A 17,035-nucleotide genomic window follows, 5' to 3' on the forward strand; every position below is an offset into this window, starting at 1 on the left:
CCAGGAGACATATTTTTCGATTTTGAATCCAAATATGTAAGCCATTCCTCATTTTGAGCTCTAGAATTTTAGCGCCGCGCGGGGTGCGCAACGCACAGGGAGAAAAACCCTGTTTTTTGACCAAAAAATTTCCAAAAACACAAAATTGCCCCAAATTTTTTGAAATTTGGGCTGCAGGCTCTCTATGGAGTGCCATGTTGAGCCACAGAAGCCTCAGCCAAGATTCTAAGCCTGTCTTTCTCTTTTTCCCATTTTTTCCTTCTTGTGGCTTTCCTCAATTTTGCTTTCAAACTCCTTATTTTGGCTCTCAAACTCAAGTTTCGTGCCCTGTAATGACGAGCCATGTGTCTTAGCAGTGTGTTCTCTTCATCGGCCTTGTTCAACATGTTGTCCAGGTGCATGTTAACTCTCTCAAGAACAGACTCATGATCATCAATAACCTGTTGCTCCAATGAAGTGAATTCAATCCTCCTCTGCTGGGCAGTTAGGCGATCCTCACAGATGTTCTGCAGCTCCATGATCACATGCTGGTCTTCCAGCTATTTGTTCCTCTGCTCCAAATACCTGATGTTCCATTTGGCAATCTCCAACTTGAGTGTCAAGGATTGAATCTCTGTCTCTTGCTCCTGGAAGATCTTTTTCAGCTGTGCATTTTGTGGACGTGTATTTGCATCATCATCATCACGAAGGAGAATGAATCTGGTCTCTCATTTACCTGGTGGCACACCTAAAGGCCCCTCCTCATGCTTGGGCTTCTTGCCCTTGTCCTGTACCTGTATTGCCGATGTAGGAAGCGAGGCCCCTTCCACCCCGAGTGGAGATAACACTCGCTTTGCTGCCGCAAACAAAGGCCTGGTGCCTTTCGGATAGCCTCTCTGATATGTGATGGAAAATGGCACCACAGTGGTCTCATGGCACTGATGCTGATGAGAAGGACCACCTATCTCATGTTTTTCCTCTGATACTACCTGTGGAGCACTGAAGAAATCACGGGAGATGAAGTCTTCCCAAGCAATTCCCTGCAATCCCAACTAATGATCCACCAAAATCTGGATAAGAGCGAAGTGATATACACTGTTGAGCTGCTGCCGAGGGGTCTTGTGCTGCATGAACTTTTTCATTTTCTCTATGTTCCCGCTGATGAAAAATGGGAGGTTCATCATATGCACCCTGGTAAAATGCATGAGCAGCCTGATGTGATAGGCATAAAGGCGAGAAAACCTCCCCTCACAACTGAAGTATTTCATGATCAATTTCATGAGCGGAGCATACTCATCTCTCAGAAATCTGAATGGGAAAACTCTAGTGAGCTGACTCAAACAACTGGCCTTAATGTAAGGCTCATAAAGTTCCCTCTCCACCTTCATCTTCTTGTGCCACTGTTCTCCAACATTCGTTATACCTGTTGCCACTGATATGGTTTCGGGTGTCAATGTGAAAGTGACCCCTCCCAAGATAGACTGACCTCCATGTAGGTGAAGTACAAAAAGATGAGCCAACTCATGATGAATCCTGACATTTGCCACCCTCTAACAAAATTCGAAACATGCTAAGTGTTGGAAACAAGACATAGCGAGAGGGCATGCCTGCAACTCAGTGAGGGTGTTTGGTTCATCCCTGACATGTCTGCCACTCCTAGGTCTCCGGGGAGCCTGTTCTCCTGAAGCTATGTCACTGTGTGCATCCCCCTCATAGTCTGATGAATTTTCTGATGCCATCACTGCTGTTTGTACCCTGAATTTAGTGCTGCCCTTTGAATTCGATGACATTGATGAATGCTCTGAAAATCTATTACCAAGGGGGCAATAAAACAGGGGAGTGTTAGGAGGGGAATGATGAAAAGGGGAATAGGGGTTTAAAGGGGAAATTTATCAGGGATTTGGGAGTGTTTGGGGTGTGTTTTTGATGGGGTAGGGTTAAGGAACTTTTGAGCTATATGAGTAAAGGGGACAAAGGGATATGATTGCAATGTAGCTAGGGTAACTATCAGGGGAAAATGCTCCAGGGAAATCAGCTGATCAAGGTAAGGTAGGAGCTTATTTAGCAATTGTGTTACTGTAGCAAAAACCCTAGCTTTTTTACCCTTTTGTGTCATTTTTGTGTTTGCTTAAAAAAAATTGTTTTTGGTCTCATGGTCACCAACATCATATTTTTCTTTAAGCTTAGGATCAGTGGTGAAAATATTTATGGGCACTTTTGCAATTTTAAGAGCCAATTCCAAAATTTTTGGGTGATTCGGTGCATTCTTAGGCTCACAGGCCTGTGCGCCGCGCGACAGTGTAAAGTTAATGCTGTGGCCGGGCTCCCAGTGCGCCGCGCCCTAAGTGCGCCGTGCCACATTGTGTGTGCGCCGCGCGCGGTCAAACGACACAATTTTTGTTTGAAAAACAGGGGAGGGGTTTTTAGGGGGGTTTAGGTTGGTTTGCTTGGGAGACAAGGAGGAATGGGGGTGAAAATGGTGAGGAGTGAGGGGACAAGGGGAAGGGAGCAAAACCTTGGTGGCATCATCGCAAACTTGCAACCCCATCCATTGTTTTCATGGTGAATTTTTCATGGTTGGCCATGGTGCTTTGGATATCATTCAACCTCTTCACAAATACCATATTCTTGACAAAACTTGATAAGCAGGTGATGTTTACAAGGCTTGCCTTTCAATTTGATCGCTTTTTCCAAGTTTTGAAGTGGTTTGGCACTGTTTTGGGCTGCTGGACTGTGTGCGCCACACGCAATCCCCAGTGCGTTGCGCGCCTTGTATGCGCCGCACCATGTAATCTTTCAACGGCGGGCTGGCTGCGTGTGCATCGTGCCCGGTGTGTGCGTCACGCTCCTGCTTGTGTGCGCCGCGCTTCCCAAATCACCTCCCAACTCACTCAAATGCTCACCATATCAACTTCACACCTTTGCAAATGTCTTCTCCAAGTCATTTAGTAGCACAATACCTCTGCTTTGGGTCAAAACATGTATATATAGGCTTGAGAGAAACTAGTTTGATTTTTTCTTCCTTGAAAACCCACTTTCTAATGTTTTTTGTTTTCACTTTTCATTGACTTTTAAAACACTCTGTTTTTCCTTTTTTCTTTGAAATTTTGGCTCTCATGATAAAATTTTCGGCGTTTCTTTGTGGGAACTGTGTGACTGGGCCTTTGGCTTTGAAATCCATGACTGCATCTGAAAATGTCAACTGTCGATTTTTGGAAAATTTTGTCATAGTTGACCTTGTTTGACTTTTCTTCAAAATAGAGTTTTGAAGAAGAGTCGATGTCTCTTGCGGTGATGATGAAGCTTTCTGCACTGTAGGTGTATAAGATCTCCCTCTGGCCTGCATGACTTTGTTCTGGACATGTTTTTCAAAAAACCACATTGATGATTTCCTAGACCCAGCAATAAAAGGACTTTGACCTGTAATATGACCAGACTTTGACTATCATGAATTACATTGATTACAAACCAATTCATGAATCAGTAGAGGCCAGACATGAGGGAAAATGAGTAGCATGACTTTCTCCATCAGATCATGGCATGTCCCTAGCGAAATGCAACTGAGTGGATGGAGCGGGACACCTAAATTTTAAATGCACAAAGAGCTTTGATCTCTGACGGAGGGCTGACCAGACCGACTCTAACACACAGAAAACATAAACGCACATTAGAGCAACTTATTGATCCATAGAAATACACAGGAATGCTGTAGCAGTTCCTAGAACATCAAAATCCACATTCAGACTGTCCAGCAACAGTGAACTTCAACAACCTTTGTATTAGACAGTCTCAAAATTTACAGCACAGTCCAGAGAGAAAATCACCAACCCCAAATACATTTTGTGGGGAGGTCTTTATACAAAAATGAGATAAAAAATATCTTGTAGATAAGTCTTCATGCAATAACTTCCTTCACCAACTCTTCAGAAGAAGTAAATAAGAGAAATAAATGCCACAGTAAATGTTGGTGTGCTAGCTGTCCAATTTGTCACAGATATTTGACTTTCTAGACTAAGTGAGTCGGCCGATGGCTGCGTCTTTATTCTGCGTTTCCTGCATTTGTTGTCTTGCTGTCTTTGCTGTGTTGATGTGTCATCAGTGCTTGATCTTTTCATTAATGAGCTGCAGTCACAATTTGGCTTCTTCTTTCTGTTGTTTTTACTTTTTTGATAGGTGGCCCGTGCCTTTGAATTTGTTGACCTGTAGTTGACCCAAAAAGAGGAAACAGAAACAAAATCACCTTGGTAAAATTTCCAGCATTCTCTGCCACTAGTCTTCTCTAGGCAACAGATGTCTTTGTATTTTTATCTTTGTTTCATCAGCTTCAGTATATCTATAAAAGTTGGGCTGGACCTCAAAAAGGTGATTTATCTCATGTTCAATGTAGAACAGATTTTCTAATTTATCATAAAGACTCTGTCCAGAGGGAGGCCCTGTTTCTTCTGAGGTGCTAGAGGATGCTGTAATTTGATTGGCAACATAATTATTCACCCTGTTGGCATATTGTTCATGTGTTAGCAGCCTTCCACTGTTGGTTAATAAGCTGGGTAGTCCTTTGCTCTGTAATGTTGCAAACTTTATTTTGAAGTCATTTATTTCTGCCTGCATTTCTTGACATTTTCTTTCTAGAGTTTGTACAAAATTTCTCAGGGTTAGCACCTTCCTCACTATCAAAATAGTATATGTCAGGTTCCTGATATCTAAAGTTTCCAGCTGCTCTTTAGTATGAGTGTTCAAAAATTGTATCATCCGATTGGCATGCTCAGGCATATTTCCCAATGATGCTCTATCATTTTGAGTGTCAAATTGAGCTTGGCCTACCAATTCTATCTGCTCATGTATAGTCTGGATTGATTGCCATTGGTCAGTGATAGATTGGCCAATCTTGGCCCATAAGATTTTCTTGATTTCAGCCAGAGTTCTATCTAGAGTAAGCTCTTTTTCTAAGGACTTTATTTTATTGTCCAAGGCTTTTATTTCCCTTGTTTTCTCAGCCACTGTTACCTTGGACTTGTCATAGCTTACTTCAAGTTTGGCCAACTTTTCCTTGGCCTCTTTTAGCTCTGTCATTTGGACTTCTAGCTCTTTGACTGCTTTCATCATTTCTTCCATACTCAAGCTAGACTCTGGTGTTGTTGTTGCTGCTGTTGTAGGATCTGTAGTTGTTGTACCTGTTGTTGATGCTGGAATGACAGGAGGAATTGCTGATGCTGTTGTAGGAAGGGCAGTGGGGACTGTTGGAGCTGTTACCGGTGGCTGGGAGGTTGACTCTCCCTGCTTTCTTTGCAATGCTTTCTCCAACTCTTCCTCCATTTGAATTATCCTTTGATTCATCCTCATGAGCAAATCCATTGTATCTTCACCTTCTTTCTCTTGCACAAGTTCTGTAGTTTGAGGGTGCATGGTTGCAGGTAGCCTTAGCTGCTTTCTAAGTGCAGCAATATCTTCTTCCTTTTTTCTTATGAGGGCTTTGATGCCCTTGGCATCCTTAGGATCATGCCCTAGTTCCATAATAATTTCCTCCAATGTCTTTATTCTGTTGTCTTTGGCCAATGAAGACATTCTCTCCAAATCCAATTGAGTATTTGTATTTTTCAATGATTCTTTCAATTGGTGGGCCAGCATTGCCTTGTCTGCTAGAGTAGCATAGACCATTTCACATGTCGACTTGTGTAGCTCAATTTGGTCCATTAGGTGTATGTCCTTGGCGAGGACCTCTAAGTTTGTCTTTATGTAATCTGCAACTGTTTTTGGCTGTGGTATCTTTGGTTTGAAATGACTTAAGATCATTTTCTCCTCCTTAATATCATAAGCTGCCATTAATCTCTGCTGTTTGGAGGGTGTTGTCTTCAGAAATTGATCATACAACTGTATTCTCAACAGCTCATTTTGGGCCTTGATTTCCATGAAGGTTCCTTTAATGCCAGATGGTTGTGCACCTTGCTGCCTTGAGGAGGACACCTCCATACCATGTTGCTTCTCTGTTTCCTATCTTTGAGAGCTGATGGATGTTTGTTGACTGGTTTCCCTCTCCCTCCTTGGGCTCTCTATGACTTCTTCGCTAATTTCCTCTTCAATTTGAGGATCTATTCTTTGCCTTTTGGCCTCTGGCTGCTGTGTTGAGCCACTAGTAGGTGTAGTTTCTTCCCTATCCCGCTTCTTGCCTCTTTCCTCATTGAGAGGAGTCTCTAAAGCTGGTACCTGTGGAGCCTCTGTCTGCAGTGGAGGGGTTTGTCCTTGACTCTGTTCCTTTGAAGTAGTTGGTTGTTCTGTCATTGTTTCTTGTTCTACATCAACTACCTCCTTGCCCTTTGTTGTCCCTGTTGCTGGTGTAGACCTTTCTTTGGCAGCTTGTGGAGCAGCAGCTGATGTGCCTTCTCCAACTTGCTATGGCTGTTTGAATGTCACCTACTCAAAAGAATCCAAGTCAAGAGTCTTTTCCAAATCTTTTACATTTTGCTCCATTATTTCTTCTTGGGTGAATTCTTCAACTAGTGTCCCTACCACCCACTCATCTTGGTTGGAAAATTGTTCAATCTGTGGGATTTTGTAATGTTCATAGGATGACAGCCTATATTTTATTTTTCTGGCATTGATAAAACCATTTGGGTCATAAGGTACCCACCAAAAACTTCTTTTTAACCTGAATTTCTCCCCCAATATTTGATCAGCATCTTGCCATCCTTCTTTTTGTTCATGACAAAGGGGCCTAGTTGGTCTTTGAATTTCAACTGAGCCTTTTTCTTGGTGCTATGAAAATGAGTTAAATCAGAGTTGATAAATTGCCTGTAATATTCTAAGGCAAACAGTCTCATTGGCACATATCTTGGCAGCCTGTAGGGACAGAGCTCACAGCCATATATCCTAATGACAGTGTGATTCTGGTAAAAGTACCAATCACCTATTTTGTAGTTCTTTGAAAGCTGCAATGTTTTTTGCATGTCATAGGATAGCCTAGCAGGAGGAGTTCTCATCAGGAGACAAGAGACTGGATAGACAAACAGGTCAATGAACTCATAGTAAGAGTAAGGGGAGTTGTGGACTTCATGAAAGACTGAGGTCCAAAAAATCACAGACCTCTTTTCTCCTTTGGAGTCCAATCTTTTGATGGGGCATTGGAAACAGTCTGGCTGATAATACATGAATAGATGATAGATGTAAGATGAGTATTTGAAGACTCCCTCCCTATCCAGTTTCAGCAGTTGGTCATGTATCTTATTGGCAATGAATTTGGCATAGTTGTATTTGACAGCAGGGGGTTGTCCTGGGGTAAATGCAGACAGCAAGACCAATATAGTATGATCAATATGTTCACTTGTCTTGAAGCCCAGTACATAAGATATCATATCTACTAGTAATTTTCCCACTTCATTGAAACATACATAGAGAAAAGGAGGTGGCCCTGTAGGCTGGTGGTCTGCTCTCATGAATACTTTGGCAATTCGGGCTATCTCTGAGCTGGAGAGTTTAGGACCTTCATCAAGCAAGAATTTCATAGAGAGAGGGACCAGAAGCTGAGTTTTCTTGAAGTTTAGCATTTGATTGATGGAGTCAGGAGTTATATGGAAGAGGATGCTCCCAGATGGAGACTTGACTGCCCTTTGAGTTGGGTCATAGTTTTCACAGCAGAGGCGAATTATTTCAGGGAAGACATTGACAGAAGGGAGGAAGTATATGGGCAAGTTTGATTCCCAAATGCCATAAATTTCACTGTTGTTCAAATAACTGTTCCTCGGCTGACAGAAAGTCTGCAGGTGGTTTTTGTCACCAACCAAGTCTTGAATTAAGTGATCCCTATCAGCCGAAGGTAATGATTCTAGTTCCTTGTGAGGTGCATTGAGAGGAGTGATATTCAAGGCTGCTGGAGTGGCCATCTTTAACTTCTCTGTGTTTGTAATCTAGAATTTGGATTTGTGCAACAACTGAATAGTGAAAACTGCCTCTGAGGCTTTGTCAGGGAACTGGCAAACTAAACTTTGATATAAAAACGGGTTTACCGGATAAAGCTCACAGGAAGGACAAAGTGTGCACAGTTAAATTGGGAGTCTGGATATACAGAGGAAATGGCGTTCTTTGCAGAGGATTTTGACAAATGAACTTAATGCATGGGTGGTTTGGAGACTCTGCCGGCGGAAGTGGGCTCGAAGTGTGTTTTAATGATCAATTTGCAGAGGAGGGAAAAGTTTGCCGGTTTGCTTTTGAACAATGGCTCACCTAATGAATTAAAAGGTGGTGATTCACAGGCAGGAGTGCATTTTAGTTTGAATTGTAGTTCCACCGTTGATTTCAAATGGAGAAATTTCTAAAAACGGGGTTTACGGGCAAACAATGGGTAAATACCTGTTCTTAGAGGCGACTGGTACAAATTGCAGGTAGAATGCTGAACTGGGGGGCCGAGTTTGTAGGATGAACTCGTCTGGTTGGCTAATTGGAGTTCTGGAGGCGAATTCGTCGTAAATGGCATGCACGTTCTCTACAGGCGCACAAATAGAAAATAAACAAAAACCGTCGTTTTCACGACTTTTAACAAAATTTGGACATTTTAGCACTTTTTTATGATGACGTCATCATGACGTATTTTTGGCGCGTAGCGGGTACGGAGGATGACGTGGCAGCTGATGTGTGTGGTGACGTGGCGCATGACATGGTGGCCAGGCGGTAATGTCAGTAGATGATGTGACGCTAGTACAGAGCAGTGGCGGGCGACGTGGATGCAACATCATCGGGTGACGTGGGCTTGACGTCAGGGGGTAGGCGGCCGGGCGGTAAGTGGTTTTCCCCGCACCGCCTTTGGCCCAGGGTGGTTTTGCAGGAGGGGGCTCCGATCACACTGGGAAGCCGACGCATGGCAGGGGTACGGCAGCAATACCGCCCATCCCCCGGACGCTAACTCCCGGCAGATCGGGGGCTCCGATATTGCTGCCAGCCGTTGGATGTTGGGCGCAGGATCAGACGGTCGACGGGCGATGATAGGTGGCGGACAGTTTATGATACGGGACCCGCCGAATATTTTAATGTTTTTAATATTCACGGGGTATAGAACCTTGGGTTATGGGTTTTATGCGGGCGACCACGGTTATTCGTTTAACAAAATGTTAAAACAAATCGCAATATACATGTGCGCCAGGGTTAATGCATGGTTTTTGGGTGGAGGGTTTAGGTGCAGTTATTAATTTAACCAGATGTTAAATTAACCCTTAATGGATTATGAATGCGGGAGGGTTATTACTAAGGTCCTGGATGGACTTAATAATTCCCGAAACTGCTTATATGGCTATAGGTGCCAAGGGTTGGAATATTAAATACTTTTTGGGTTTTTTATATAGTTTTTTGTAAAATAGGGGTGGGGATATTGATAAAGGAGCTATATAATAAGTTAAGATGTCAATATGAATATATGGAATGAAACTGGATGAATACATGTGAAGTCTATAGAGTGAAAACTTAGGCATAGGGAAATGAAAGGAGTATGGAATGATCATTTTTACACAAGAAATGTGGCTTCTTTTAACTAAGTAAACTCAGAGTTTAACTTAGCATTTCTCATAAAATGAAGTGAAAAAGGACTATAGGGCAGATCCCAAGGTCCTTGAGGGGATGTTAGTAAATGATTTCTGTGGGAATGATAGGGGAAGTTAGTCATGCTTCCACTGTCCTGCAGTTACTTTGCCATGGTTTTTGTGACATATATGAGATAATCCTTTCTAGACAAGACAAAAATGATCACCAACTTGCTTCTGCAACCTCAAACTACCTACCCAGCCTAAAAACACTAGCATTTTTTCTTCCTTTTTATTGGGTGCATTTGGACTAGCAAACCCTGATTTTCCTCTTTTCTTTTGAATGCCTCCTATCTAAGTCTACCCTTATCTCTTCCAAGGGCCCAGATTAAGTAGTTGGGCTCCTTTGTTTCTCTACCTGTTTACTCATATGCCAAGCTTGAACTGTTTAGACAGATCTTTATTCTCTATTCTAAAGACAAGTAAATTCAAACATGATCTAGCCAGGATTGGACTGTCTGGCTATTCATCAACTGTATGCAAAACCTACCATCTGTACACAATGAAGTCCTGCAACAATGGAACAGTAGTGGCATTTAAAATAGCACACTTTTCCTGGTCTTTTTGATTTGGGGTTCATTTTCATCATTTTTTTTACCAATTTACTCTTTTTGCCCTTTGATTTTTCTTTTGGGGCATACCCTCTTTTCATTTTTTAATTTTCTTGATTTGTTTACAAAATATGGAACCTTTGCAGCATGCAAGGATTAACATATTTGGCTTTTCTACAATCAATCATGAAAAATGAAACCTATTGGTATAGGAACCTAACAGTGGCTCCACTTGGGGATGGCTTTTCTTGGTGAAAGCCAAGAACAGTAGGTCAGATGGCCTTATTTTCACCTTTTGATGTAATCTGAAATTGCCTTCTGTTGTGGACAAAATAGTGGCTCTGCAAAATTTGAGTGTTTCTCATGAATTCATTCACTTAGTTGCAGCTCTGTTTGGCTTACTCTGTCTGAACATTTTCCATCATTATTACAGTTCCCAAGTCTCCTTCTAACTTCTTGTGATATACTCAAAGTGCCATACCCTTAGGTGCCACAATTCCTCACCTTTCCTCAAAATTTGCTGCATGTTATTCCTTATCTAATTGATGTAATAAAAACTGCTGGAAAAAACAACTATTTACATACAAAACTACCCCTCTGTCTCTAAGCAAGGGGATCAAAATAATGTTTGAGCATTCGCCCATTAACTGGGCCTTCTTCAGCTTCTGTACCATCCAAGCTTTTCAGAAAATAGGTGTTATTTCCTTGCACAGTCTGAATAAGAAATGGTCCTTTCCAAAGAAAATCAAATTTGCCATGTTTCCCTTTATCCTCTCTTCTAGAATCCCACTTTAACACTTTATCCCCAATGAAGAAATCCTCTACTTTGGTTCTTTTATCAAACATCTTTTTCAGTTTTTCTTGTAGAACTTGACTTCTCTGATATACTTCCTCTCTAGTCTGCTGCAAGTGAATAGTTTGATTGATCCTTCTCTGAATATCATTAGGTTCTGCTTGTATTTCTTGTAGCAACTTTATCACTGGGATTCCCAAAGATGAAGGGAATCTTGCCTCCATGCCATAAACCAGTTCATATGGGCTGGTTACAATAGATCTTTTGGTGGTCAATCTGTCTGCCCATAGTGCATTCACAAGCTTCTTATGCCAATTCTTTTTATTCTCCTCCAAGACTTTTTTAATAATGTTGATTAAGCTTTTGTTGGATGACTCAGCTAAACCATTACCTTGAGGGTAATAGGCTGTGGAGTGGCCCAAGGTAATGTGGTACTTGTGGCAAAAATTGATCATTCTTTTGGACTTGAAGGTTGCTGCATTGTCTGTAATGATCTTTTCCAGACAGCCAAATCTAGACAAGATGTTGGTTTCTAAGAATTGCATGATGATTGAGTCATTGGCTTGCCTGCAAGGGGCAGCTTCTATCCACTTGGTAAAATAGTCTGTGGCAGTCAAAATCCACTTGTGCTGGCCAGAGGATGAAGGGTGGATTTCTCCAATGAAGTCTAAACCCCATTGTTGAAATGGCCTTTCAGTTGAAATAGGTTTGAGGGGCAAAGGCAGCAGCTTTTTCTTGCCTTCAAAAATTTGGCATTTGTGGCAAGAAGTTACATATTTCTTAGCATCAGCAAACAGGGTGGGCCAATAGAAACCAGCCCTTAGGATTTTATCAGCTGTTGATTTCCAATATAAGTGTCCACCACAGTCCCCTGCATGAAATTCCTTGAGTACATTGTCAGTTTCATCCAGTGTTAGGCAATTAAGCAAAATACCTTCATGGTTTTTCCAAAACAACACATTATCTATAATACAAAACTTTGATGCCTTCATTTTCAAGAATCTCTTTTTAGTCCTAGATAACCCTGGAGGAGCTTGCAGGTTTAACAATACAAAACATATGTCAGCATACCAAGGTGATTGTAAAAAGGCTTGATTGATCTGTGGAGTCGCCATCTCCTGTTCGTTATCTAGTTCATTGATGTCAAGGGCTTGAAAATTGGTTTCAGTCATCAGCTTGGCTAATCCCTGTCCTTTTATCAGTTTGGTTGGCTTAATTTCAATGTCATATTCTAAAATGTTAGCTATCCACTTGCCCCTTTTACCTTCAATTCCTTCTTGAGTTAGGATGTCTTTGACCACAGCATTAGGGACATAAGCTATCACATGAGAATATAAGATATAAACTCTGAAATCCTTGATGGCTTTTACAAGGGCATAAGCTTGCTTTTCCATGATTTGATATTTTAGTGGAGCATCTCTAAGTGCTTTGCTGAAAAAAGAAATGGGCTTCTCACATCCTTGGTCATCTTTTTGCAATAGGACAGCAGCAATAGTATGCTCAGATGCAAAGGAAAAGATCATGAAATCTCTATCAAACTTGGGGCTGGTGAGGACTGGTGTTTTTGTTAAAGCTATTTTGATGTCCTCAAAGGCCTGTTTAGCTTCTATTGTCCATTTGACTTTAGAATCTTTCTTTAGCATATTATTCAACATTCTTATAAGCTCGGCCAAATTGGGAATGAATCTCCTTAGGAAATTGATCTTTCCTAAAAAAGCTTGCAGTTCTTTGATGTTTCTTGGGTGAGGCACATGGAGAATAGCTTGTATTCTGTCCGGGTCAATTCTAATGCCATCTTTTGAAATTATGTGGCCTAGGAGTTTGCCTTCTTCTAGGCCAAACAATGATTTCTTTGGGTTCAGTGATATGCCATATTTTCTGCAAATTAGGAACACTTGTCTTAGATGCTCTAAATGTTCTTGATCTGATTTTGAAAAAGCACTGAGGTCATCAAGGTATATGACTAAGAAATCATGGATCTCTTTGGCAAAGGCTATGTCCATTGCTCTTTGAAATGTGGCCCCTGCATTTTTTAGTCCAAAAGGCATTTTCACATATTTGAAGGTTCCCCAAGGTGTTGTAAAGGCATTTTTGTCTTGATCATCCAGGTGGACTAAAATCTGATTGAATCCTGAGAATCCATCTAGCAATGAGATCCTAGAAGCCCCCACTACCCTTTGTAGGATATGATCCATTTTTGGTAAGGGGTAGTGGTCTTTGAGAGAGACTTTGTTCAAATTTCTTAAGTCAATGCACAGTCTTATCTCTCCCATTTTCTTTCTAGTAGGCACTAGATTTGAAATCCACTCTGAAAACCTGATAGGTGCAATTATTCCAGCTTCATACATTCGTTTAACTTCCTTTTCAATCAGGGGAAGGAGGACAGGATTCACCCTTCTAAGCTTTTGTTTAAAAGGTTTTTGATTCTCTTTCAAGGGTATAGTATGTTGGATGACCGAAGTATCATAGGACTTGAGGTCCTCATAACTCTAGGCAAAGACATCTTGGAACTCCTTGAACAACTCAATGTATTTCAGCTTCTGATCAGGAGGCAATGTTTTGGACAGTTTTACCATTTTGGGATTTTCTGTGGTTCCAATGTTGCAGTCCTCAATTTCTGCATTGCGAGGTTGCATCTTTGGCTTTCTAGGAATGTCATTTGAATCAAATATATCTTCCAAAGGAGTTAATCCTGTGGGCAAAAAATTATCTTTTAGTTCAATTACTTCAGATTCTGCCTCAGTCATTTCATCAAGATCTAATTGCTTCAGCTCTTGTAAATTTTTACGGTCAAAAGTTGTTGGATGCAAAATTAAATTTGTTGTTTGAGCTTATATACTTTGCTCAATTTTGTCTATTTGTTGTTGATCATCCATGGTGCTTGTGTCTATGTTTATACTTGAGAATTCCTCTTTCAAAGTCAGGAAATTATTTATTTGTGTATCATTTTCAAAGACCTGCCAATTTTTGACATTATCTGGGATAGCAGGTCTGTGTTTGATTTTAGCAGTGAAGTGGTGATTAGGCTCAAATGGAAGCTTGCAAGTGCTGGCGAAGGTTGCCAAACTATATGCATGTAAATTATGCTTTCTTGAAATTTTGGTGAGCTAAGATTCTGAGAAGGTTTTAAGTATTTCAATGGCAACCCCTCTGTAAGCTCTCAACTTGAGATCATTTGTAACAAAGTTTCCCTTCATCTGCTGTATAATCAAATCTGAATCCCCTAGAATTGAAATCCTAGCTGCCCCAAGACTTTTGATGAGTTTGAGACCCAATATAAGGGCTTCATACTTGGCCATATTGTTTGTACATCTGAAATTTAACCTATATGCATGACCTTCAACATGGTCATATTTCATGTTGTGTGTCCAAACCCCTACCCCTGCTCCTAATTTGTTCACAGACCCATAAAACTCTAAGTACCATAAGATTTCTTGGTTATGACTAGCCTTAAGAGTTTTGGAAGCTTGTTCAGTGGGCAGATTTGGCTCTTGTAATTCATATGATATGTCATTTTCCTTTGTTGCATCAATCACATCAACAATTTTTTGATCTTGGGAACTAGATTGTTCATTCATGCTTTCTGTTTGTGCTGTTTCTAGGAGTTTGACATCAGTTTTGGGACACATCTCAGCATTATATAAAATGAATGAATCCATATCGGAGTGCATAGAATAGATGGGGAAGTTTTGGGGTTTCTCTTGACTGCTCACCACATATTTCATTAGTGTTTCCCGGTACAATCTCTTTGGGTGGCCAAAGACTGAAATAGTGGCATAGGACATGTCTAGCTGCAAAGATCCTTGGAGTTTTGCACCCCAAGATCTTGACAAAAGCATACCATACTTAGGTGGAATATCAGCTACCACCACATCCATCAAGATTGTTTTGGCTGGATATTGGACTAAGGATACACAAAGATCTTTAATTAGGCCTAGACACCTGACCTGGCTGGAATCAAATGAGAACAAGTCTTTGTATGGCCTTGTGATATCTAGGTCCAGTCTTTCCATCACAGACTTAGGCATTAGGTTATGGGAAGCTCCCGAATCAAACATTGCATTGTGTAGCACTTTGTCATGAATGTTTAAGCTCACATAGAATGGAGGAACTCCTCCATCTACTGTTTTACCATTGACTTCAGGACCAAAAATTAGTTCTGGTTGATCATCTAGAACATTGACTGCATCCCTATTCTCTGATATTTGGAGTGACCTATTGATTTGCTATCTGTAAATTTCATGTTTAGCCAATTCAAAGAGGGGAATAGCTATTTTCAGCTTGCCTATTTCTGTTTCTAAGTTAAAAGGTTTTTCTATCTGAATTTTTGTATTGTGGACAACAAACTTTTCCTTTTTAGCTGAATTTTCAGTGACCTTCTCTTGATCATGAGTGTTGTTTTGAGGTACATCTGATTTGAAATTATTTTCAGGAGGACAGTTTAGATTTTCTTTTGAAGAATGGGATGTGGATGGGTGATTTTTTTAGGGCTGTAAGTCTGATATGTCTTCCACAGTGGCTTCCTTTGGGTTGGGATCTGTTCTAGCAGGGAGTTCTGTTAGGACAACTTTATCCTTTGTTTTCTTTGGCTGCTTGGTATCCTTGAGCTTGGTAGATTCAGGCACATCTATGGTTCTACTTCTTAATTTGTATTGTTTATGGACCTCATAGACTGCTGCATCATACCCTTCTCTGAAATCAAATGACTCTCCGGACTTGGTTTGAAATTGGTTGAAATTATGAGCTTCTTGGTCATCTTAGGTTAGGAAGATTTGTTGCTCACTGTTCAAACCCATTAGATTGATTTGGGTGTTCTCTGTTGGTTCACTAGATGTTGAGGCTTCAACATAGTTCTCTTGAAATGGAGGTCTGATGTTCTGGTCAGGGCCAGCCCTTCCAACATTTGGATTTTTATTTTTTCTAAAGTTTGGGTTTCTTGCAGTGTTACTTGGTTGACCTTCCCAAGATGATTTCCTTTCAATAGTTTCCACTCTATCTCCAAGTCTGTCCATACCTTTGATGATTGCATCCAGTTTTTGTTCAAATGCTGAAGGCTCTTCTTTGAAAGTTGTTCTTCTTTCAGCACTTGCCTGATTTTGTTTAGCAATCAGGTTTGCCTCCACACTAACAACTATATTCTGCATGTCTGCTAAGCTTGGAAGGGCTCTTTCCCTCAGTTGATATGCCATGTCAGAATCAAATCCATCAGGGAATTTGATTAAGTCCAAATCAGGTGGAGGTCGAAGGTTCTGAGGAATAGCATTATAGACATTGTTGAACCTAGCACAATAGTCTTGGACAGTTTCTTGTGGGCCTCTTTTCAAATTCTCATATACCGTTAAAATGTGTAAAGGGTCTTTCTTCTTCTCCCATCTATTTAAGAAGGATCGATAAAGAGCTTCTGAATCGGCTATGGAATTTATAGCCAGTGCTCTAAACCAAATCGTTACATCACCAGTTAGACTTTGGACAAATATCTTCATGCTCACATCATCATCATCAATTTCATAATTCTCAAAATAATCTTGCATTTTCTTAGTGTGTTGCTGGGCTGTATAGGAGCCAGTACCATCAAAATATGTGATTTTTCTCTGATAATCCTGAGGCATAGCCCCTGGATTTCCAGGCAACTAAAGAGGAGCATAACGGTTTTCCATATTTACAGGGATAAATGGGACAACAGGAAGAAATAAGACAGCTGGAACAGCAGGGACAGGAGTGGAAATATGTGCAGTGGATAGGGGAGTGGAAAGGATACTTTGAGGTGTGGATGAGGAACTAGGAGAGGCTGTAGAAAGGACTGCTGCTCTCCCAGGGGTGAGCTCAGATTTAGTAGGGTTTTGCTGAAGTATATCAAGGTCTAAATCAGTAGATTTTTCTAGTTTTTCTTGTTTTCTAAGGGTCTTAGAAATTAAGTTAGGATTTTCAAAAATAGCTGGAGGATCTGGATCAGGATTTGACCTGGTGTAACGAGTTCTCTTCTTTGGAGCCAGCTTCTAAATATGTTTTGGTATTTTCTGGAAATGTTTTAAAGATCACAGTCTTTGACAATATTCTACAGGAAATTCTTTGAAATATAGGAGGCTTTGGGCTTTCCTTTGAATATGTTAAAGTAGGGAAACTAATCAAATCTTTGGAAAATTGTTTAAAGC

The sequence above is a fragment of the Pinus tabuliformis genome, chromosome 5_1 (assembly GCF_031772625.1).
Source record: "Pinus tabuliformis cultivar Carrire ecotype Pingquan chromosome 5_1, CPIR1, whole genome shotgun sequence".
Lineage (NCBI taxonomy): Eukaryota > Viridiplantae > Streptophyta > Pinopsida > Pinales > Pinaceae > Pinus > Pinus tabuliformis.